The sequence below is a fragment of the Vulpes lagopus genome, chromosome 14 (assembly GCF_018345385.1).
Source record: "Vulpes lagopus strain Blue_001 chromosome 14, ASM1834538v1, whole genome shotgun sequence".
In the NCBI taxonomy this organism is placed as follows: Eukaryota; Metazoa; Chordata; class Mammalia; order Carnivora; family Canidae; genus Vulpes; species Vulpes lagopus.
Window position 1 is genome coordinate 7,197,547 of NC_054837.1, and position 26,104 is coordinate 7,223,650.

Sequence of the window (26,104 nt, forward strand, 5' to 3'; positions counted from 1 at the left end):
GTCCCAGGACATGTGACTGCTGATCCAGGGGGACCCTGCATACCTGGGCCGCCTCAGTGAGCAACCCCAGCACAGAGCAGGCCCAGGCTTCTGGACGCACTGCAAGCAATCCCATCCAGTCTTGGCCCCACAGAGGGACACTGTCCTTATTACAGGGGACAAGCCTGCCCCTCTCCTGAAAAGAGACACCACCTGTTTTCTAAGGCCCAGAGTCTGGGCTCGCTATGCAAGCAGCCTTCAAAGGATCTGGAACGAAAATTGATCTGAGACGTGCAGACATACCCTGGGGAAGAGCCTCTTCAGGTCAACTTTTGTTTCTTGTTTTTTGTTTTTATTTTTTTTAAATTCATGAGACACACACACAGAGAGGCAGAGACCCAGGCAGAGGGAGAAGCAGGCTCCCTGCAGGGAGCCCAATGCGGACTGGATCCCTGGACCCCGGTGTCACGCCCTGGGCCGAGGACAGATGCTCCACCACTGAGCTGCCCGGGGGCCTCTAAGGTCGACTTTTAACAAACATCAGAATCAGAAGGCTTGTTCAAATACACATCCTTAGGGCTAATCCCCCGGGGGGTCCCGATTTAGTCTGTCTGAGGAGGGTCTCAGAATTGGCATTTCCAGAAGTCCCCAGGAGATGGTGATACTCCTGGTCAGGAATCCATACTTCCGAGAGTCCCTGTTTTAAGTCTATTAAACAGACCGGGTTTTGTTGTGTTGCTCCTGATTTGCTTTCATTTCACTCTGCTTTGTAATCAGAAATGTCACAACCCTAAATTGCTTCTGCCTATTGGGATCTTTTGTCTGTTAAATCTGGTAAGCGGCGTATTTCTAATTATTAGGAACAATTTTCCTATCTTATAACGTGGTTCAGCTCACTGACCTTTCAGTTCCATTCCAGACTCAAAACAAAGGAGACAGTTAAATTAATAGAGAAAAAGAAATCCTGCTTATAAAATTACCTCGATAATCTTAATAGTGACCCTGTGCTTAGAGTCGATATCAGTGACATTCCAGATTTTAGCTACAAGACGCACGGATGGAAGCACAGATGTTGGCATTGTTTAAAGGGCACTGATAATTTTCCGTCTACTATGACATACTCTCAGTGACTGCAGCTCTACAAAAATTTTGAAATCAAAACTGAGCTTTAAATGACCGAATAGCATTAGATATTTCAGATTGCACAGGTCCACAAATCTATACCATTAATAGGTAAATATGCTTTACAGCTGGATCAGGATCGTTGCAAATCTAGCAGTGTTTTGTTTCTATAGTTCTAAAATTCAACTCTTCTATGAAATTAATTGCATGAGCACACAGACATACAGTTTATTCCTCTGAGAAAAACACTGTTATTTAAAATAGTTTCATATTCATAGTCAATTTTAACAAATAAATTTTGTAGGAACTATCTCATTACCCAAATTTGCCACCAGAACGTAGATTTGCAGATTTGCTTGGGATTTCCCTCTTAATCCAAGGCATTGACTGTATTTAATCAAAAGATGGTGCTTGTGCCCATTTTAAGTTAAGGCCTCGCATTACAAATTGTGAAAACTTCTCTAAAAAAAAAATAGTAATAGGCCTTAGGTCTTAGATCCGCTCACGAACAGATGGCAGGGCAAACTAGCACAGTGCTAAGCACTTTATATCTGGCATCACAAGTCGCACAAAAATACTACAAAATTGGTAATACACCAATTTTACAAAGTAAGGATACAGAGAATAAACTGTGTGTGCACATTCTCCCCGCAAATAGTGGGAGCAGGACTTGAATTCAGGTCCGGCCGACCCAACTTTGTCAATGTCCCACACCATCCAGCAAGTCCTAACACACATCAGCCTTTCACATGATACTACGTTACAAAGTACATTTTTGCCTTTTTACCTCTCTTCCCTCTTGGTTTTACAGCAGGTACCTGGAAGAGCTTTTATCACTGCTTCGAATTTGTAAACTGTCGTTTCAGGGAACCCCGGGCTGCTTTTCATGGTCTGTTCTCTGCTGCGTGGCTCAGCAGACACATGAGAGCTCTTGTTTCATCGCCAAAGCTTATAATTATGTGCTCCTCTGATACCTGGACTAATTGTTTATTAACAAATAATTAATTTTTTTCCATATAGCTAACCTATCCATTTCTTTAATGTGCCAGTTTCTCTTAAAAGCACATGTAAACAGCAAACACACTTGGGATTGGCTTATATCACAAAAATACTCCTAAACTTGACACAAAACTTACAATGCCCTGAGTTTGATTTGCCTCATCATCCTATTACTAATTTACTTTAAACCTTTTATTTTGGAAGTTTTCAGGCACAAAAAAATTAGAAAGTAGTAGAGCCCCCAAGTATCTCTCAGCCAAAATATTTATATTTCAGCCTAAATTATGTGGCCAATTTTATCTCATCTCTACAACAGGTTGTTTTAAAGCAACCTTCCAGACATCATATCATTTCACCTGGAAATGTTTTATCACGTAGACATAAAACATTTAAAAAGTCTAAAAACATAACCACAACATCAGAACCACCCCCTAAAAACAAACAAATAATGAATTCCTTAATATTATCAAATATCCTCACAGTGTTCATATTTCCATATTTATCTCCTAAATGTGTTTTTTATAGTTTGTCCAAATCACAGATTAACACTCCCCTACACTGCATTTGGTTTATAGGTATCTTGGGACTCCATCTGGGGCACTTGGCTGGCTCAGTCGGTAGAGCATGTGATTCTCAGTCTCAGGGTCATGAGTTCAAGTTCACTGTTGGGTGTAGAGATTACTTAAAAAAAAAAAAGACTCCATCTACATCAGTTTCCTTCCTATTTTCTTATTTCTTTATGCCTATATGTTTCCTGATGATATTCCCTAACCCAGACAATGTAATCCATCCTTGAGAATACTCTACATTGAATCCTCTTGTGGCAAGTGCAATTGGCTTCCTCTAAGACCACAAAGTTTGTCCAACTTATATCCCCATTTTAACTTTTAATGTTTATCTTCTTGCCCCAAATGGCCACATTAAACTCAGTGAATGCAAGCACTATACTCCTAATAGGAATCCACTCCCGAGTCCCTCCCAGCAATCGTCTCCTCCCACGTCACATCAACACCACAAGGCTCCCATCTTCAACCACATGCCAGAGCCAGAATATCTAAAAGGCTTAATTTTGTGACTCCATCTCTTGGGATCAAATGCAACATATGGAGCCTCTCACACCTTCTAGCATTTCACTTAATGCAACAGAGAGCTTAATTCCTAAATCAGAATCAAGTTTATTTCTGAATTTCTGTTGAAAAGGTCTTTTTTCATCGTGATAGGATATATTTAAGAAGGTGTTGCCATTCCCTGAATTTCCACCCTCCTATCAAAATATCAAGGTATGCCTTCAAGAATAATTAATATGTGATGGGGAGGTTTTTCTTCTTGGACTTGTTTGGTTACTCTTTTATCCATGTCAGGATTTCATTTCATTTACACCACCTCCAAAGGAACTAACTATCCTCATTGACTACTAGGAACCTCTCTTACCCCCTGTGCATAAACAGTATGGTGGAATCAGAAAGACCAATCTGTCCGGAGGATCTCTGATCATCAAGGACACGGTGGGGTGGTTGCTTAAGAAGCATATTGTCTGCCACTGGCCCTGAAGGACACACCAAACCAAGGTTATTTGTATGTGTTCCCAAGTTATTGGGCAGATTTTCTCATTCAAAAGTATCTCTCTTGCAAATGATCCAAGATATTAGATCTCTTATATTTGAAAGCTGAACTCAGTATAGAGCACAATGAGGAAATTCATTTAGGCTCATTACAGAGCACTTAATGTAGATAATTGCACTGTCTGTCTGAAGTGATTGGGCCAAATAGCACCAACAATTGAGCTCTTAAGAAGAGAATCTTGACCTTTAAAATAGTTTAAAATATTTACCGGCCTTAAAACTGTGGTTGGTTTGTTGAGAAGATATAAACATGAGCTGATAAGATTTTCTTCCCCCACTATTTATTCCTTATTTATTTATTTATTTCTTTATTTATTGTCTTTGTTGCAAGGAGGAAGAGTAGAACACAGGCTTCAGAGCCTGAACTGAATCCAGATTCCAATTCATAACTAATGGTGCCCATTTTTTTTAAAGATTCTATTTATTTATTCCTGAGAGACACACAGAGAGAGGCAGAGACACAGGCAGAGGGATAAGCAGGCTCCCTATGGGGGGCCCAATGTGGGACTCGATCCTGGGACCCCATGGTCACTCCTTGAGCCAAAGGCAGAGCCACCCAGGGGCCCCTAACAGTGTCTATTATTCATAGGTTTTTCTATCATATCAAAATATCTTGAAAACATTTTATATTGACTCTTTCTTGTTAAGCATAATGCTTTTGTTCTAAGAGGACTTGTACTTTTAGCCTTTGACGTGTATTCTCTTTCTCCACTGGATGTATAATATGATCTATTTACATATTGTACAACGTATTTTACATTATATTTTACTATTTTACAATTGTTTTTTGGCCTATCTGTTCTGCTTCATAGATCTATAGTCAATTCTTATACCATGCCATACTTTTTAATTTTTAATGACTTTAAAACCCATTTTAAAATACAGTTGAGGGGCACTTGGCTGGCTCAGTCAGTAGAGCTTTTGACTCTTGATCTGAAGGTCATGAGTTCAAACCCACATTAGGTATAGAGCTCACTAAAAAAAAATAATTAAAAAAATATATATAGATGGGTAAGACCCATCTTGTTACTTTCATTTGAATATTTTAAGTAAATAGTCTTAAATAAATATTCTCAAATAGTCTTGTCCTCAGAAGAATTTACACCTTCAGCAAGTTTGCAAAAACAATCACTGGGATTTTTATTAAAATTGCATTCAGACTTTTTTGGGGGATCCCTGGGTGGCTCAGCGGTTTAGCACCTGCCTTTGGCCCAGGGTGCGATCCTGGAGTCCCGGGATTGAGTTCCACGTCGGGCTCCCTTCAAGGAGCCTGCTTCTCCCTCTGCCTGTGTCTCTGCCTCTCTCTCTCTCTCTCTGTGTGACTTCATAAATAAATAAAAATTTTTAAAAATATATTTAAAAAAAAAAAACACAGAGACCCAAGTCGAGGATGCTCATTCTGGACATCTGGAACAGGCCCCAAGGAAATTCCATCTTTAACAAGCTCCCAGGGACACTGGTGCTCCTTGGGCCACAGAAGCAGTCCCAGCTTTGTGATCCCCAACAAATACAAACACATGGAGCTCATATGCTGCCACATGGAGCTTCTCCTCCCTCCACCCACTAGGGAGGTGCAGAGCACTTGGCAGTGGTATTGCTGCTCGTGGTGGTGGTGGGAGCGGAGGGGAGGGTTGGCAATAGAAGAGGATTAAGAAACGCAGATTGAGCGGAGGACATGTCAGCAGTTACTCTACTGAAGGATTCGGGCGGAGGGAAGAAGCTGCTCACTGGATTGGGCTCCTTTTGGTAACTACTGTCAGCAGATCCATGGGAACTGGACAGTGAGGGGATAAGCCCACCAATCACAGCAATCTCTAGCCAAATGGAGTGGATCTAGTGGGGAGGAAAAATATGGGATTCCAGGACGTCTCCTTCCTCTGGTTCTTGTCAACTCATGATGATACCTACACGCTTCTCATTTATTGACATTTATTTAACACCTACTAAACACCAAGCACAATCTCAGGCATATTGGGCGCATCATCACACTTACTTTTCATCCTCATCTTACAAACAAATTGAGAGTCTACTATGCAAAGAGCAAGAGCGCAGCTCCCACCCCTCCCTGCCTGGTGAGTGGCTTTAAAGAAATTGCTTAACATCTTCAAGCACAGTTTGTTTTTCAGTCTGTAAATGAGAGCCATCATTTATACTTTGCAGGGATTATGGTGAGGATTAGAATATGTAGGTCAAAAACTTAGCACAGTGCCTACCCCAGAGTTGGTATTCAGTAAATGGTAGCTAGATCATCATAATGACCATAATTGTCCTCATTATCCAAAAAAAAAAAAAAAAAAAAAGGAAGAACAAAAACAAAACAAAAAAGACACCAAGAGGAGCTTGCTTAAGCAACAGAATCAAAATTCAAATCTAGACACGTTTTTCCCAAACCTCATCACCTTCACCCTAACCCTTGCTACTCAAAGCCTGGGCCCAGGGCCCAGTAGCTTATTCAATAGAAATAGAGAATCTCGGATTTGCACCCAGACCACCTGAATCAGAATCTGCATTGTAACGACATCCCCACATGCTCTCTCTCACATCAAGGCCTGAGAAGCACAGCTCTGCGGAACTCATGCTTTTTGTTTACTTGTCTGGTGGACTATGTTATGCTTAGATTGAGGCTGAAAATGAGCTTTGTGCTTTTGGCTACGTCTCCAGTGTCGGTCGAACAAGGGTAAAGATTTTTATTTGTTCATGACTGGATCTCCACTGCCTGAAAAAAAAAAAAAATCTGGTGTATATTGTGGCAGCTCAGAAAACGTCTCCTGAGTAAAGAAATCTGAGGCAAAATGGGGGGAGGGATATTATTAGAAATGCTGTGCACACTGAGGCACAAGGAGGCACTGCTCTGCCCCTGGCCCCAGAAGCCCGGGCTCGTCCGCATGCTGCTGTGTCCAGAACATTCCTTGCAAAGCACTGGGTTTCCATGGGCAAGCCCGCCATGTGTGTTGTGGGAGAGAGTCTGAAAGCTTGGACCTCACGATCGCTTTGGAAATGAAAACCTTCGTCATGAAGATGCCTGAATTCGAGTAACACACCCGACTCCCCATGACCACAGACGAATTTCTGCTTCAAAGGGTGGCTGTTCACTCCCCAGCGTACCCAGGGTTCCTGATGGACCCCCGGCCATTGAGCTGCCGTAGATGGGCCTCACCCGAACCACACCAGTGAGTCTTGTCGTGATTACCTGTTATAATTCGAATTTCTAAATTTCTACCTCTAAACTCTTAAGTCTCTAAATGAGTCAATGTCTTTCAAGAATATCGTTGTCCTCTAAGATTGGATATATTCAAAAGGATACATGCAACACGCGTGAGCTATGAAGCAGGACATGCTTCACGCTCCACATCCAGACCCGCCGTGGAAGGAAGGTGGGCAGTTCCTCTGCAGCCACTTCTGTGGTCCCGGTTGTCTGTGGTTTTGTCACGACCTCCAGAATCTGAGAACAGTCCGTGGAGATTCTGAGTGTGTGTGTGTGTGTGTGTGTGTGCACCGTGATATGTACCTGTCCACACACGTGTCCTATCCCTCGGCACCTGCAGCAACGGGACACGGTAATTTAGCAAAATTAATAACAAACCCACAATCAGCAGTAGCCTTAGCTCTGACACAAGCTTCCAGTTAATTTTAACTTCTTACAAGTGCAAGTTTTCTTGGGCTGAAGACGGAGGAGTGCGTACTGTCCGAGGACCCCGGGAGCCCCGCACACGATGACCCTGGAGAAGTCTGATGAAGCGCCTGAAGACAGACTGGAGAAATAAGGAAAAATAAGTCAAAGTTTCCTAAGGACTGTTCAATTCGGAAGCAAACCTCCTTTCTCCCTTGATGTGAAGTTTACACACAAATAATTTAAGAAAGAAAAGCGATAACTAATTTTTATTGGCGCTGCAACGCCGAAACGATTGCCGTGCACCGGGTACCCACTCAACTGCTTTCTGTAGTAAATTCACACAGGGCAAACCTCAACACCTGACACACTCCTGCCTTCATACGTGACTCCACTTGAATGGAACCACATCGGGACCCTTAAGGCGCTCACGACCCCGTGACTTGTGCATCAAGTGTTAGCCTCCCCTTGCACGACCCCACAAACTCAGTGACTGCACACAAGGCAGATCCACTGGCTTGCATCACGGAGCTCAGACCTCCCAGATGGGTGGCAGGGGCTCAAGTCAACTGATAAATTCTCAGATGTGTGACAGCTGCAGTGGGGAGTAAAATAGAAATTTCTTTTGTGGGATGCCTCGGGGGCTCAGTGGTTGAGCATCTGCCTTCAGCCCAGGGCGTGACCCCTGACCCCAGGATCGAGCCCCACATCAGGGTCCCCGCGGGGAGCCTGTTTCTCCCTCTGCCTGTGTCTCTGCCTCTCTCTCTGTGTCTCATGAATAAATATATAAAATCTTGAAAAAAAAAGAAATTTCTATTGAGACCTAATTAATGGGAACCATACTCCAGAGCAAAGGGCCAGAGTCCCAGGTGGAACCTGCACTAAAGGTCGGAGAAATCATTTGACTCTTATTTTGCGAACGGGTTCCCTACACAGGGGACAAGGAGACACCGCTGTAGATTGGCAGGTGGCAGGGGTGTTTTTTGTTTGTTTGGTTGGTTGGATTTTTTGTCTGTTTGTTTTTTGGATGTCATTAGCTTGTTACAAAACAGAGACATGGGAACTTTTACATGATGAAAGATTTCAGAATCCGGTGGAAGGGGCCACTTCATGGGCTGCCGTCGTTGGTCCACGTGCTTTAGAAGAGTGTCACCAGCTCCTAACAGGAAATGATCCTGCTCATCTAGAGCGACTTTAGTGCCCCCTTATTCTGGGAGAATGACCCCCAATGTCCATGCTAGCAGGTGGGACTCGTCCACCCTTCCCTCCAGAGCCGGATCCAACACCTGCCACTGGTGCCTGCAGTGCTTTTCCTTGAGATTTTTCTGGAAACATGATGAAGGCTCTTTGTTGATAGCTTCAGCTCACTCCTTTCAGCTAGAGCTGCGCCGAGGTGGGACTTTCTGAATGCCTGTCCTGCCAGCAGCTTGGAGCCTGCTCTCTGGCCGCTGGCCAGCAACTTGCTTTCCAAGCCTGACGCCGCAGCCACGAGTGAGTCATCTCCCCCATGACCACAGGAACCCCCAAGTGGCTGTAGAGGCCTTCTGGGGTGCAGCGGGAGTCTGCAGTCCCCCGGGGCTCCGGGACAGCTGCCAGGAGGGGGCAAGCAGGGGCCAGGCCCAAGCACACAGGGAGGCCCGGGACCAGGCCTACCCGGCCATGCCCTCCTGCCGCCTGCCTCCAACGCACCCCCACGGCTCTAGAGGTCAGGGATTGTGGATTCGGGGGGGCGGACTTGTGGAGAAAGGGGTCCATGTGATGCTGTGCATTACTACCAGCCCTTGTCCACCCCGGGGACGGGGTGCACCTGCCTGCCCCCCAGCTGGGCCTGAAGGGTGACTTGGGGCCCAATTCTGGGGCCCCGAGCCCAAGGCAGATGCCTCACCCACTGAGCCCCTAGGCGCTCCCAGCATGCTCCCTCTCCTCTCGCAGGCTCTTGGTCTCAGCTGGTTGGACACGGGCCCAAGTGGGGAAGGGACAGAAACTTTCATCTTAAATCAAGATTGGAGTGTGGGGATCCCTGGGTGGTGCAGCAGTGTAGCGCCTGCCTTTGGCTCAGGGCATGATCCTGGAGACCCGGGATCGAATCCCACGTCGGGCTCCTGGTGCATGGAGCCTGCTTCTCCCTCTGCCTATGTCTCTGCCTCTATCTCTCTCTCTCTGTGTGTGACTATCATAAAAAAAAAAAAAAAAAATTGGAGTGTGATACTTTTTGGAACAGTCGTGGGGGTTTCCTGACCTGGCACCAGGAGGGAATAATTACAGCACGTGGCAGGTTCATAATGGTGGTAAGAACCATGAGCGGGGTTGGCCCACTTACACCCCACGTGTCCGAGTCTCGGCTGGAAGGACCGGGATGCCGGGTCACCTAGGCCTCAGCTGGGGCCCACGCTGCCCACGTGCCCTCCGGGGGGTGCTGCCCATATAGTGCGTGCACCTGCTGGGAATCCTCAGCCTCGCTGCACCCAGAGCTCACCCATCTGCTCTGCCTCGGCCCCTGACACCCGGTGGGCATTACGCTTGATACTGGTGATTTCTTTCTTTCTTTTTTTTTTTTAAAGCAGTCTTTAAAAAAAAAAAACAAAAAACGATTTTATTTATTTACTCATGAGAGACACAGAGAGAGAGGCAGAGACCCAGGCAGAGGGAGAAGTAGGCTCCATGCAGGGAGCCCGATGTGGGACTAGATCCCGGGACCCCAGGGTCACGCCCTGAGCCGAAGGCAGATGCTCAACTGCTGAGCCACCAGGAGTTGCCCCGATACTGGTGATTTCTTAATGTGTGATTTTGCCGCGTCATTAACAGCAAATTTGAACCTTCGTTCATACAAATGGTCTGTATTTTATATTAACCTATGTGAGATTTTTTATATCTGAACTTTTCCCACTTTGTCAAATTGACTTATTTGCTGCCTCCTAAGTACTCCTTATAGATAAAGATTATTAACTCTGATGATTATATAAGTTGTAAATATTTTTCCAAACTCATTGCTTTTGAAGATTCTTTATGCCACATGTAGGAATGCAGACCTACTAAGATTTTACATGGCTTAATGAATGATTTATTGTCATAATTTCGGCCTTTGGTATCATATTTAGAAAGCCCTTCCTCACTCAAGTATTATAAAATTATTTACCTACACTTCTTTCTGATTTTAATTATTATATCTTACATCTAAATTCTTAAATTTTATTTTACATCTAAAATTTAATTTACATGGAATTTCTTATGGTATTTGAAATGATGCAAGTATTCAGCTTCATTGTGTTCCAGATATTTAGTCAATTACTCTGATGCCATTGGGGAGCAATTCTTTGTCCACACATCTTAAACAAGGCTTTATTGTGTTCCAAAGTCTTGGCATTTAAGATGCATTTTCACATTGAAAGTTTTTGTTGTATTATGTACTTTTGCATAGCTAGAATGAACCCTACTTGGTGTATTATATTTGCTATTTCTTTATTTGACATTAATGTATCTCAATTTGTAAGTAATCATGGTCTATAGTTGCCTTTAATTTTTTTAAATTTCTTTTATTAATAAAGATTATTCTAATCAGATGCATTAGAAAGATCTCCTTGATGCTCTGTAATAGTTTAGAGAGCAGAATTGTCTGTTCTTTTGTGATTTGATAGAACTATGATCTCTAACTCCCTTAAGCATGATGCCTTTTTCACAAAGGGATCTTTTACCACCTTTTAAACTTTTCCTAAGACCTATTTAGCTTTTCTATTGCATCTAGAGTCAATGTTAATCATTTATATTTCACTGTAAAGTTTTCCATTTCCTCCAGGAGCAATGAAGCAATGTGCATGTGAGCCTCCAAGAGTACAACATACAGGAATTTTAAACGTTTTTGACCAGGAACCTTTTCTTGTTATTTAAGTAACCTTTTTGGAGGACTATTGTTCTAATTTATACACTTGGGAAAATGCTAACACCATTTCTAAGAACATCCCCTTAAATTTGTTCTCAGATTCTCTCTGCACAAAGAATCCTATCCCCTTTCTTATTCTGAATCTTGTATATTGCCTTTCCTCTCTTAATTTTATACAATTATTTTTCATCAGAGAGCTAGCTTTTTTTTTTTTTTGAGCTAGCTTTTAAATATGTGCATTCATTCTTCTGTTTTTCAAACTCTTAAAAATTATTTTTTCCTTAAGGGAAAAAAATTGAAATCAGGAAGTCACTAGGAATTTGTTTCAGAAAACCCAGTTGTTGGTACTTTTAAGTGCTTAAACTGAGTCACATAAAAGGAGCTAGAGGAATGAACAGGAGGAAGACATTAATGGCACACATCAAAAGGAAAAAGCTGACACTTGCAACACCTGATGGGTGAGAGCAATTTCTCAAAATTGTTTTTCTAGTTTTATTGAGATATGTTTGACTCTCGTCACCATATGAGTCTCAGGCGTACGACACAGAGGTTTGGCTTTTGTATATTGTGAAATGATTGTCACAGTAAGTCATGGTAAGTTCAGGTAATGTCCATCCTCTCATACAGATACAATAACAAGAAATGGGAAAAAAGGGAACAAATGTCTGTCCTTGTAATGAGAACTCTTGGATTCATTCTCTTAACACCTTTCCTGTGAGTAGTACAGCAGCAGTAACTAAGTCATCACACTGTACGTTACATTCCTACTGCTTATTTGCGTGTAAGTGGAAGTTACCATTCGACCACCTTCTCTCAATTCCCTCGGCCCCTACCTCCCATCCTCTGCTAACCACAATCTGATCTCTTTCTCCATGAGCCTGTTTTTCCCCTCTAGATTCCACAAAAAGTGAGATCATATAGCATTTGTCTTTCTCCATCCAACTTATTTCACTAAACATAATGCCATCCAGGTCCACCCATGTTGTTGTAAATGCCAAGATTTCCTCATTTCTTTGTGGTTGAATAGTATTTTATATATGAATCTGATAGGCACCATATAAATCAGAGCTTTATCCATTCATTTGTTGATGGGCTTTTAGGCTGTTTCTATGTCTTAACTGTGGTAAGTAATGCTGCTATGACTGTGCTATGACCGGTATCTTTCCAAGTTAGTCTTTTTGTTTCCTTTGGTTATATTCTAACAGGTATGAGGTGATATCTCATTGTGGGTTTGATTTGCATTTCCCTGATGAATAATGATGCTGAGCATCATTTCATGTACATGTTTAGCATTCATATCTTTGGAAAAATTCTTTTCAGGTCATTTGCCCATTTTTAAATAGGACCAGCTGTTTGTTTTGCTATTGAGTTGTATAAGTTCATTATATATTTTGTATGTTAACCCCTTATCAGACATATAGTTTGCAAATATTTTTCCCATTCCATAGGTTGTCTTTTCACTTCTTTGATGGTTTTGTTTCTGTTTTTTTTCTGTGCAGAAACTTTTTAGTCTGATGTAGTCCACTTGTTTATTTTTGGTTTTGTTGCTTGTTCTTTACGTGTCGTATCAAAAAAATCATTGCCAAGACCCATATCAAGGAAATTTTTCCTATATTTTCTTTTAGGAGTTTTATGATTTCAGATATTACATTTAAGCCTTTAATCTATTTTGACTTAATTTTTGTGAATGTGTAAGACAGGAGTCTAGTTTCATTCTTTTACATGTAAGTATCCAATTTTCCCAGCACTATTTATTGAAGAAATTGTGTTGTCTCCATTGAGAATTCTTGACCCCTTTGTCAAATATTAGTTTACTATATACACTTGGGTTTATTTCTGGGCTCTTGATTCTGTTCTATCCTCTGTTTCTATCCTGTGCCATAGTGTTTTGATTACTATAGCTTTATAGTAGAGTTTGAAATAGAGAATGCCTCCTGCTTTATCTTCCCTTCCTAGGATTGCTTTGGCAATGTGGGGTCTTTTGCAGTTTCATATAAACTCATATAAGTTTTAAGATTATTTTTTCTGCTTCCCCCCAAAAAAGTCATTGTAATCTTGTTAGGGATTGCACTGAATCTACAGATAGCTATTCCCAATATTGACATTTTAACAAGATTATTTCTTCCAATCCATGAACATGGGATACTTTTCCATTTATTTGTGTCTTCTTTGATTCTTTATCATTGTTTTATAATTTTCAGAATAGAGATCTTTTACCTACTTGGTTAGGTTGATTCCTAAGTATTTTATTGTTTTTGATGTCATTGTAAAGGGCATTGATTTTATTTTTATTTATTTGTTTTTCAGATAATCTGTTGATAATGAAAAGAAATGCTATTGATTTTTGTATGTTAATTTTGTATCTTGCAACTTTACTGAATTGGATTAACTCTAACAGTTTTTTTGATTGAGTCTTTAAGATTTTCTATAGTAAAAACACATCATATGCAAATATAGACAACTATACTTCTTCCTTTTCTATTTCAATGACTTTTATGTCTTTTTCTTGTCTGATTGCTCTGGTTAGGACTTCCAGTACTATGCTGAATAGAAGTGGTGAAAATAGGCACCCTTGTCTTTTTTGTGATCTTAGAGGAAAAGCTTTCAACCTTTCTCCATTGAATGTGGTTTAACTGTGGACCTGTCTTATGTGACCTTTATTATGTTGAGATATGTTCCTCCTATACCTGATTTGTGAAGTGTTTTTATTGTGAATGGATGTTGAATTGTGTCAGATTTTTTTTCTGCATCTTTTGAGATGATCGTAGATTAATGAGGTATTTTCACATTGATTGGTGTATATTGAACTATCCTTGTGTCGCAGGGATAAATTCCACTTGATCATGCTGAATGATCCTTATAATGTGCTGCTGAATTAAATTTGCTAATATTTTGTTGAGAATATTTGCATCTATGTTCATCTGGAATATTGTCCTATAGTTTTCTTTTGTAGTAATATCCTTTTCTGGCTTTGGTATCAGAGAAATGCTGGTCTCCTTTACAAATATTAATTCCCAAGTTGCTTATAAAGACAGGCACCATAGACAAGTAGTCTGTAGATAAAATTTTGAATGGAAGAAGAATTCTTTTCTCTTTTCTCCTATTTCCATGTTATCAAATGGACAGGCTTGATCTTGTCTGTACATGTAATTTATTGGATAATAACTGAAACATAGATAAACATTGACTTAGAAACCCCATTTGGGGTGAATTATAATCTTTTGAGTATCCCAAAACCTAGGGACTGTGTATACAATGGTCATTTGGACTATGAAACCTATAGCAGGATATCAAATATCTGTATAATAGGACAATTCAGGCATTTGGTGCTCTAGGAATTAAATGTCTTGGTGAGGGGTTAAATGTCTTGTTATTTGTCCTTCATGAGCCACTTCTTTAAGTATTTATAACTTTTCTAAATTTGTTTCCTCACCTGTAAAATAAACATTATAATATTAACTGAGCAGGGTTTAGGTGACAATTTGCATTAATGGATTGGTCTCAGGACCCTTTCCTAGTAATTATGGTCTTTTAAGGCCCCTTCAAAATTTATAAAGGAGATCTTTGGGACTTGCGAATCCTAGGTGATTTCACTTCATGGAATATACAAGCATGCAAGTTTTTTAACCCATAGATATATCTGAATCATGAAGCAAATTCTTACAAAGATCTTGTGACCAAACTTTGTGATTTAACTCAATGTGGCTGCATTATAATAAACTATACTTCATTGATTTTGAAACACTTTTTTTTTTTTTACATTTTCATACCTCTGCACTCGGAATGCATCTCATAATCAATGTCTTACAACTATGGCTGATGTTGTGTTTCTTTCCTAGGAGTCTATAATATAATGAGAGGTACACTTTACAAATGAGGACATCTTAGATTCAACAAAATCCTGTATGATCTTCAGTCTTTTCAAATTTAACACCCCTCCCTGGGAAAATCCACATGCCTTAATGAGTTACTACAATAATTAGAAGAAGGAATGAGTTTTGATGTTTGTTTTGTCCATGAGCCTTGTTTGCCTGTGAGTCATAATCTCCAATATGTTCCAGCCAACAAGATAATAGGTGCATATACACATAGGCACATACCAAAGGTATTCAGTGCACAACTTTGGAGGATTTCATACCCTAAAATAGAAATCTTGAATCTTACAGAAGGCCTAGATCCCTACCAATCCATAACAATGCAAACCCCAGGGGATGGTACACAAAAGCAAAAAACCAAAACAACACAAATCAATACAACATTATGCAAACACCAAGGCATATAATCTCCTTTTTTTTTTGAAGACTTTATTATTTATTCATGAGAGACACAGGCAGAGGGAGAAGCAGGCTCCATGCAGGGAGCCCGACATGGGACTCGATCCCGGGACTCCAGGATGACGCCCTGAGCCAATGGCAGGTGCTAAACCGCTGAGCCACCCAGGATCCCCGGCATATAATCTCATTGAGGAAACAATGCCAGATTCCTGGATCAGACATAAATTCACAGATGTTTTTAAAGACAATGTTTTTAGAGCAATTTTAGGTTCACAGTAAAATTGAGAGGAGACAGAGATTTTTCATTTATCACTGGTCTCTAAATGTGCATAGCCCCCCATCATCACTATTCCCTCACTAGAGTGGTCCATTTGTTACAACCGATGAACCTACTTTGACACATCATCATCACCACAAGCCTACGATTTATATTAGGATTTACTCTTGGTGTTAGGAGTTGTAAATTCTAGCAGTTTAAACAAATGCATGACATGTATCCAGTCTATTACCAGTAGAGCCTAATACAGAGTATTTTCATTGCCCTAAAAACCCTCTCAAGGCAGAGATTTAAAAATGTGTTCAGAATGGGGACCCAGCTCCAGGCCACTTTGAATGTCACATTCCCTTTAAGACCTTCCTAACGCCTGGAACACAGTCACTAAATAAACACACTTACTACCATATGAGCCTATAGCATAAGTCAAGCAGAGATTACTCTCTTCTTTCCCTCCCTGGTGCTTTTAGAAGTCATGACAAAAGAGGAAGGAAGTGTTCCTGGATGAACACCTACCCCTCCACCATAAAGCAGGAAAGAGAAGCAAAAGAGCAGGATGGGCCTCACCCCCTCTGCAAAGAGAAAGCACTTTTGCCCTGTTATTTTATGATCTAGGGGTTGGGAAATATGTTTAAAGAAGATCCCCAAAGCACAAATATTAGTGTAAAAGTAAATATGTAAGCAGAGTTGGATTTCTGTTCACCAAATCAAGTCATAGATCAAAGGAATAGAGAACATGTTGACAGAGATATTTACAACAGCACAATGAGCAAAATAGGTAGAGAAATGGACTTTCAGCACTGTTGATGGGGGTACATAGCCTATTGTAGATCAATCTGGCAGCATATAGTAAAATTGAGCAACTGTATGACCTATGACCTATGAAAGATCTTATTTCTAGAAATATATCTCAAAGAAATTCTCGCACATTTGGTAACAGGGAGTGTAAATGCTCATGTTCTTAACACTGGGAATGCTGAGGAAATAAAGTCATGTGTCTGACTCGGGGAGGGGGGAACTGGATACTTAAAAAGCAAATATTGTGGAATTCTGTGGGACAATAATGAAAAAGAAACCACATATAGACTGGAACGTGCTGTGTTCTCACAAGCAGAGCTGACTCGATGGGTATGTCACATATGCAAAGCGTGGGACCTTGTGTTCGGAAGGTTCTCATACTGTTCACTACTCTGCTGCCTGTATCTTGAACTTCTTCATCATCTTTAAACGTGGGGTCCTGTACTGGCTCTCACGTAGTCTGCAGTCAGCCCTGTTCATAAGAATAGTGTAAAGTAGGAAACAGGATGAGATTTATTACAAAATACCACATGGCAAGGTTGTTTACTATATTCTTTATAATGATACGTGACAGTGACAGATTGGGGTATAATGCAGGTCAAATGTGTGGGAGTGGGGATCAGAGACAAAGGTTAAAGTTAAAGAAGAATAAACAAAACCACAAAGGGCTCTTACATGGATGAATAACTCATTCAGTGTAAGTTTCCAAACAACAGTGATTTGGATTTCCTTTGGGGGAAGGATACCCTGCGGAAAACTTGGTAAGATGGTTCAATATCAACTATGCAATGCTTGAAAACTTCACCTTTCCACTTCTTTTTGCCTAAGAGTATCTGATTTTCTAGCATAGACTAGATTCCAGTTGTTTCTGTATTGCCAGCACATGGACCACCTTTCCAGTGGGCCTTGTTTTCCTTTTCAAGCCTCAAAATGGCATGTGCCAGTGGAACATATTACAGCGTAAGTGGAATTGCCTATTGAAAGCACAGAGATGTAAGACTTTTCTAATAAAGCAAATCATCTACAACCATTTTAATTAACTGTCGAAACTAGTATAGTAATAGAAGCAAAGCCACTGCCAGCTGTGATTTTGAATCGAGTACAGTCTAATTACTAACCGACACGATCCGAAGAGAACTGGGCAGTATTGAAATCAGCTTCATGCCACTAAGTCCTGACTGCCAACATGCAAGTTCTGTTGTTGTTTGTGTTTTCTCTAAAAGATTTATTTATCTATCTATCTATCTATCTATTTATTTGAGAGAGAGAGAGACAGACAGACAGACAGACAGAAAACGCCAGCACGGGTTGGAGGGAAGGACAGAGGGAGAGAGAGGATCTTCAAGCAGACTCCTCATTGAGTGCAGAGCCCAACGTGGGGCTCGATCCCACGACCCTGAGAATACAACCTGAGCCTAACCGGAGAGCGGGCTGCTTAACCCCTGAGCCACCCAGCTTCTCCCATCAGTGTGTCTGACCCATATCCGAGCTCTGTGGCCGCAGACAGGCCGGAAGCAACGGTGACCGTTCAGGGGCTGTTTCGGGAATAGTCCTCCTCCGCTCAGGTGACTTGTAAGCGTGTCAAAGCATAGTGTTTGCATCGTTTTAGATGTTTGCTTGGTTTAATGGCGTCCCATCAGACCTGCACCCCCACAATTGTGAAAACAGAAAGCAGGACTCCGAGCAGGTGTATGGTGCCCTGCAGGTTGGGTGCCACCAGGACCCTCCCAAGGCAGGCACAGGAGCTGCCTCTGCCTCAGGGAAGACACTGCGGAGCTCAAGTCCCTCTTCTGCTTTCGCCGGCTGGGCATCTTGGAGGAGACGCTGTGTTTCTAGGCCGCTGTTGAAAGAATTGGAGACACTTTCTGTTTCCCGCCTGTCCTGCTACTCAACGTCCATAAGAAGGTAGGGGAAGTTTAGGAAAGCCAAAGCAGAACCTCGAATGGGGACCTGGATGACCTTACAGGCGTCGCGACTGATGGTACAGGGGGAGTGAGGCCTTTTATGGAGATGCCGGTAGGACCGGGTCATGGCATCCATCGTTGGGTGGAACTCTTTTCTGGATGGACAGTGTGTGTTCTGCAGAGAAACTTCCAATGCATCTGACCCTTGAGGCACAGAACCCGGGGACCGGCTTGGCAGGCACAAGGTTTTAGTCCGTTAATACTTTTTTCATCCCCGGCTAGGAACTCACCTGGCAAGGCTGCCTGGGCGGCATCCGTCATATTTGAAGCCATGACTAATCTGCCTTGCGTTGAGAAGTTTCTGGTTGCAACATCTCCTGGGCTGTCTGGAGCAGAGCGTGTTCTCCTGGCAACTGCTTCTGGACGGAGCTGGAATCAATTGGAAACTCCCAGGGCTTGAAGACCGCAGATGCACACACACCCCATAGCCCGCGGCACAGCCAGACACTTCGGGGACCAGGTAATGACCTGCAGGGCTGGGGATCTACTTGCAGGGCCCGGGTCCTGGCATTCAATGAGACATGGGAAATATTTGGAGGTGCAGGAACTTCGTGTGTTGGTAAGGATCTCGTTGTCGTTGGCGCTACCTCGTGGAGCCAAAGACAGCGAGAGACTCATGTGGCCACCGAGCAGCTCTGGTGCAGTTTTCCTCAGAGAAGGTCAGTGCGAGGTTCTGAAAGCTGCAGCCTTTAGGAAGCAGACCCAGCCTGAGTGTCCTCACAGGAGGTGTGTAAGTGCACACCTGGGAAAGGTCAGTGGCAGATCCTGGGGATGTACGAGATCATCCCCTTGGACTGTCCGTCTAGGGCTTTGGGAAATACTGTCTGGGTGATGTCTTAAAAACCCTTTGGAATATTCAAAAAGCCTTTTATTGTCCCATTCCAATGGCCTTACACGCGATTATTCCTTCTCACGAACAGGGTCATCTTCGGGGGAGTGTGGGGCCAAGTGATTGGCTGGCATCGCCGTACTAGGCGACATTCCTGCTTATGGGAATTATGAGCATCTTCCAATAGTTCGTGGGGACATGTCATTCTCCTTTCCTGCTGCTTTTTAATGAATTGTCTCACTAGGTGAGGAGTGAAAAGGTGGTTCCTACTGATGAGGATATAAGACTACGGCGCGCCCCCTGCCCTCACAATTGCAGGCCTGCGAGGACGCCAGGGCCGTGAGCGTGGGTCGGCCTCGGGGACTCAGGTCCCGCAGGCATTGAGGGCAAAAGTGGCCGTCCTCTTGGTCTGCCTGCCAAAGCCACGTGTTTATTTTCTCCCTCGTACAATAGACTTATCTATTATTTTCTGGTTTCAGAAACAAGGAAGTTGTTATAAGACTTTCATGTTTGGGAAAAGATAGCTGCTCAAATATAGAGTCACTTGAGCCCACGTAACGCTTCAGACCAGAATTCTGATACTGCACGGAACTAAGTGTGGGGCTGGGACTGTGGTGCCCAAGGAGTCGCTTTAGCTCAACTAGCTCGAACTGTCTTCGCTGACCTCTTCCGTGTCCCTTTGACTCCGTAAAAGAAACTGAGGAATCCAGATCTCCTTACGACTTCTCCTTTGTTGTCTGTCTTACTTTTTTTTTTTTTTTTAATTTTGAAGCAACAACCTTCCAGAGTTCAAGGGCCTGGTCCTCAACGTCGTAGAAGAGCCGTGAAAATACGATGCCCTCTAGTGTTGGCTGCTTTTCCTCTTCTCCCTTGACCATTGCATTCCCCTTGCAGCCTGCAAATCTTTTTTGTGGGGGTTCCCCTGGGCTTGGCCTCCACTCTTGGCCTCTCAGCTCCCCCACCCCCACCCCATGCAGGTCCTGTCAAAGCTGCTAGAGTCCTTCTGCCCTTGACGCAAAGAATCCCGGATTTGTGGGCCTGGGTGTCCCGTGGTGTAATGGTTTCCTCCCATTCACTTGTTGATGACAGTGTCCTCACTCTTCCTGATTCCTTCTTTCACCCTGTGGGAGGAGGAATTCAGAAAACAGAGAACCGCATTAGATCCAGATTCTGACTTGCCTGGCTACCCAGGGTGTGTCACCTTGTGAGTCACACCTCTTCAGGAAGAGATAAGATTGTCAGGGCTTCATGAAGGATGCAGAGGGAAGGACGACGAGACAATTTAAATTTTCGTGAACACCCCAACTGGTTTGGGAGGGATTATGTCAGATAGAAAGGGGAAACATGGTGAACACCAGAATGTCTTCCTTGACGGACAAGTCTTCTGGGGAACACAGGCATTAACATCACTGCCCAGACTCCTGTAGTAAACTAGAAGGGGGGTGGGGGGGTAAGGGTCTGCGGATACTGTTACTACAAACTAGAAATACTAAACCTTGTGAACTTTGCCCCAGAGAAGACTTCCAGGGAAGCAGGACAGCGAGGTTCTTGTCTCATGGAGTCAGAGTCGAAGAACGAATCTCTGTGACAACGGAGAGCGAGCAAAGTGGTTGGGTTTTCTTAAGCAAGGACACAGAGAGAGCCGTCAGGAGGCAGCGGAGTCCCGACAGGGTGGCCCACGTGGGTCCCCACCCACAGTCTTTGACTGAGAACTGACCAGGGAGCCTGTGGCCTTATCAGTCTTGTGATGTGTTGGTTTGAGCGAGGACTGGCGAGAACGTCTTTAATGGCTTCCTTCTTCTTTGGGGCCTGGTCACAATGTGAGTGCCATAAAGGGGTACCCCCCGGCCCCCCACCAATGCCCAGGGCAGGGTGATCTGGTTTTGTTATGCCTCAGTATTTCTGTGAGCCTGGCCATGTAGCCCCCTACCTGTCTCTCCCTATCCCGCCCTGCCTGCCCCTCACTCAGTGAGACCCTTTGGATCTATATTGGTGGGTCATACACTTGGGAGAGGATTGCCAACATATATCTTGGGGGATAGAGATAAGGGAAGTTTCCAAAGGATTATTTATGTATGTATGTATGTATGTATGTATGTATGTATGTATTTATTTATTCCTGAGAGACGCAGAGACAGGCAGAGACACAGGCAGAGGGAGAAGCAGGCTCCATGCAGGGAGCCCGACACAGGACTCGATCCCAGGACCCCAGGGTCACGCCCTGGGCCAAAGGCAGCCGCTCAACCGCTGAGCCACCCGGGCGTCCCTCCAAAGGAATTTTTGTATATTAAAGTAGACCTACAGGCTCCTGGGGGTCGGGCTGAGATTGCCTCCTGCGCTTAGTAAAGTATCAACATCCAGGCAGTTGAGTCCCTAGAGGAAGGTCCCTCTGCCTGTTTCAAGCACTTGTCAATGGGCTCTAAGTGGTGAGGAAGTTTAATAACTTCTCTTCTGTCTTTGTTTCCACATCATTAGGGCATTTACTCAGAGGTCATCAGGTTTAAATTTATACCTAATTATTTCTAAATGTCTTAAGTATATTCTTATTATAAGAGTAATTCAACCTAATAAAGTTATCGAAGAAAATGTATAACCAATAAAAGCAAAAAGAGAAGATTTTATCCCTAGAATCCAAATATAATCATTATCATTTTGGAGTAAACCTCCCAGTCTTTGGAAGATAATACTTTTTTAGTTTATTTCCTTGAGGTATTTTAAATATATATATTTTTAAATGTGTCTGTAAGTTGCTTAAAAATAGTTTCTGCCTCTCTCCCCCCAGACAAATTGTGCAAAACTCCATAACTCTGCACACATTTTTAGGCTGACATACAAAATTTTTATAATTTTGAATAGTTGTAAGGATGCACCTTAAGACATATTGTAAATATTGATAGCTTAAATTAAAATTATTACACAATTTTAAAAAATGTCCAATAGAATAGTGATTTGATTTGAAACCTAATATCATCCACTGAAAAAAAAATCTCTTATGCAATGTATTAAAAAATTATATTGTTTGTTTATTCCTTGAATTCATATTCCCATTGCACTTATTTTTCTACAGGTGTTTTATGTATTTCCATATATATATATATATATATCTCCTAATGTATTTGTATGCTTGAAGAGTCTTTTATTGATCAATTAACCCTTCTTCTCTGCAACTAAAACAGTAGATGTGCATTGAAATTTAAGTCATTTTCAAGTTATAGTCATAAAGTTGCATTTTCTTTTAATTTTTTAGTAACTTGCCATTGTAATTTTTAGTAGTATATAATTGGTCAAAGGATCATAAATATATTAAAGGCTTAATGAATGATTATGAGGCATTAAAACCAAATTTTATTAGCAGTGAATCTCTTAATGAAAGGAATGGAACTTCTCTTTTTAATTCATACACCCAGTTGTTATTATTTATTGACAGATAAAACAAAATTCAGCTTCAGTTGTTTTCCATTTATTAAACAGATGTAAGTGCTGAAAAACCATGTTTGTTTCATGCTGTTCAGTTCTTTGAATTATTTCTGAAGTTCAGTGCTACAAATTACATAGCGATGCATCCACAAAACTTATTTTTAGTGCTCTACCTCCAAACAACTCAAGGAGATTCTTTTCCAATATTTTGAAAGCAAAGAATTAAAACCCAACACATTTGCAGAGGTGACTCACTCTTGGGAAAGGACTGCTACCCCAATCCCAATCCCAATGTTGTCGGGTGTTCCTCTGTGCTATTCACCATGCAAAGATTCAGGAGATGGGAGAGGTTGACCTTCCCTTTGAAGAGTTGAAAAAGGAGAACCAGCTTGAAGTCAGAAATTCTTAGGTTGTATTAGTTTTAGGAAAGAATATATATAAGAGACAAATATCTATAATCTGATTTTTTAAAAAGCGATTTATATGCCTGTGTATTTCTTGGAAAGTCGTTGCATACCCTGGATTTAAGACCATTGGTATCACAATTCTTCCTCCTGACATTTTTTCCCCACTTGATGTAATACCCTAAGAGTGTTTTCATGAACATTTTAATGGCTTTCTCTACGATATTTAATTAAGCATCTAATATATTTAATTAACATACATTGTATTAAACACCGCTTTACAATTGAACCTGTTTTTAAGTTTTATTTATTTTAAATAACAAGCATGAAAGCAACTTTGTACAGAAAGATCCCCCACTCCCCTTCCACGTTCCAAGTGAAAAACATACTCTCTTGGTATCCATTTATTAAGTGGAACCTCTGAGACATAAGATATGAATGGTCGTAAGAAGTCCTGGTAAATGTAGCAATGCTGTTTACCAACTGAATTGCACTAATTTATGCCAGAACTAGTAATCATTGAGAACACCTGCTTTGCAACATAGTTTCCAGTTTCTTTTTAATCATGTTGTAATTATATACAATAAAAATGCACAAATCTTAAGGGTGCAATTCAGTGAGTCTCGACAATCAATCCCGGTCAAGGCCGAAAGTACTGCTATCACCCAGAAGCTCTTGTACTTTTCCAGTCAATGCTACCACAATACATTTATTTTATCTGTTCTTTTCCCCCCTAAGATTTTGTTTTTATGTCATCTCTACACCCAACGTGGGGCTTGAACTCACAACCCTGAGATCAAGAGTTGCATGCTCTGCCAACTGAGCCAGCCAGGAGCTGCTAATTTTACCTGTCCTTGATCTTCATAGAAAAAGAATTACCAAGTAAGTATTCTTTTGTGTTTGGCTTCTTTCACTCAGCAAAACGTTTGCAAGATTGATCTATGCCGTGCGTGTCAATGGGTTCCATTGTATATGACACAACTGTGTATCCCTTCTATTATTGATGGACTTCGAGGTTATTTTCAATAATGTACTATCATGAATAGAGGTTCAAGGAACAAGTTTGCAAACAAGTCTTTATATAGACTTGTATTTTCTTTTATTTTGAGCAAACTAGCTAAAAAATGGGGTTTTTAAAAATTGCCAGTTTCTGACAGTTGTAATATTATAAACTCCCATCAGCAAAGTATGAGAAAGCCAGTTGTTCCTCCTTCTCTCCAATATTTACTATTATTGGCTTGTTTGTTTATTTACAAAGTTTTATTTATTTATTTGAAGAGGGAGAAGGGCAGAAGGAGAGGGAGAGAGAGAATTTCAAGCAGACTCCACACCTAGGGTAGAGCCCAGTGTGGAGCCTGATCCCAGGACTCTGAGATCATGACCTGAGCCAAAACCAAGAGCTGGATGCTTAACCCACTGAACCACTCAGGCACCCCACGATCTAACATCAGCCAATCTAGTGGGTGTGAAGTAGTCACTTGCACTTTTCTAATGACTAACACTATCGGACATCTTTCCGTGTGTTTATCAGTCCTTCACATATCCTTTTGTGAAGTGACTGTCCAAGTATTTTGCTAATTTTAAATTTAATTCTATTTCTTATTACTACTTATATCTTGAAAAATCCTAGACATAAGTGCTTTACCAGATATTGATGAAAGTGTTTTCCTATTGTCTGTGATTTGCCTTTTTATTTTCTTAATGGTGTTGTTGATGGCCAGAAGCTTATTTTAATAAAGCCTTGTTCATAATGTTTTTCCTTTTATAGCTAGTGGTCTATTTCAAATTCATAAAGATATTTTCTTCTGTCTTCTTCTAAGGGCTTTATAGTTTAATTTTTACTTTTAGATTTGTTTTTTTTGTTTGTTTGTTTTTTTTAAATTTTTTTATTTATTTATGATAGTCACAGAGAGAGAGAGAGAGAGGCAGAGACATAGGCAGAGGGAGAAGCAGGCTCCATGCACCGGGAGCCTAATGTGGGATTCGATCCTGGGTCTCCAGGATCGCGCCCTGGGCCAAAGGCAAGCGCCGAACCACTGCGCCACCCAGGGATCCCCATACTTTTAGATTTGTAATGCATCTCAAGTATATTTTTATGCCTGGTTAGAGAAATGTAGCAAAGTTGGGTATTTTTTCCCCAAAATTGATATTCAGTTATTCTGGTAAAATAATTATTGAAAAGATTTTTCTTTTCTCATTGAACTGCACTAGAGCATATGTCAAAATTTGTTAGATCACATGTAATTTAGTCTGTTCCTGTACTCTAATCTTTTAATGGATCTTTCTCAATCCTTTTGCCAGTACCACATTGCCTTGATTACAGTGGTTACATAGCAAATTCTTGAAATTTTACAATATAGGTCCTCCAATTTCGTTATTCTTTCTAAAACTAGCTTGAGCTACCATATGGTCTTTATATTTCTATATAAATTTTAAAAGCATCTTGTCAGGGATGCCTGGGGGGGCTCAGTTGTTGAGTGCCTGCCTTTGGTTCAGGGCATGATCCCAGGGTCCTGGGATTCAGTCCCCCATTGGGCTCCCCACAGGAAGCCCACTTCTCCCTCTGCCTGGGTCTCTGCCTCTCTCTGTGTCTCTCAGGAATAAATTTTAAAAAAACTTTATTTTTCAGAAAGCAGATTGTCATTTTTTATTAAGAAGTCTGCAGGAATTGTCCCTGGAACTTAATCCATATATAATTCAATTTGGGAACTACTGCTTAGCAATATGGAGTCTTTTATATATAAAGTAGGTGATTTCTCTCCATTTATTTAGGTTTCTCAAAGCTTTGCAATTTTTAGTGTGAAGATCTTGCCTTTTGTTCAAATTGTTACTTATTAGTTTTGTTTTTATGCCATTCAATTCATATTTAAAAATTTTTGTTTTCTAAGCATATTTTTGTTAGCATATTTTTTATATTGACCTTGTGTGCTGATGC

At 41.5% G+C, this 26,104-nt stretch overlaps 1 protein-coding gene across 6 annotated transcripts in view; it reads left to right on the forward strand.

Annotated features, from left to right (window-relative positions):
* Positions 1-8,286: 8,286 nt before the first annotated feature.
* Positions 8,287-26,104, forward strand: part of LIPK (lipase family member K) — a 66,035-nt gene continuing 48,217 nt past the window's right edge. The window contains exons 1-4 of one of the 6 annotated variants that reach the window (XM_041729509.1): positions 8,831-9,037; positions 18,261-18,460; positions 18,742-18,979; positions 23,908-24,051. The gene's annotated coding sequence lies outside the window, so the exon portion shown is untranslated. The other 5 variants (XM_041729512.1, XM_041729508.1, XM_041729507.1 and 2 more) reach the window with 5 other exon arrangements.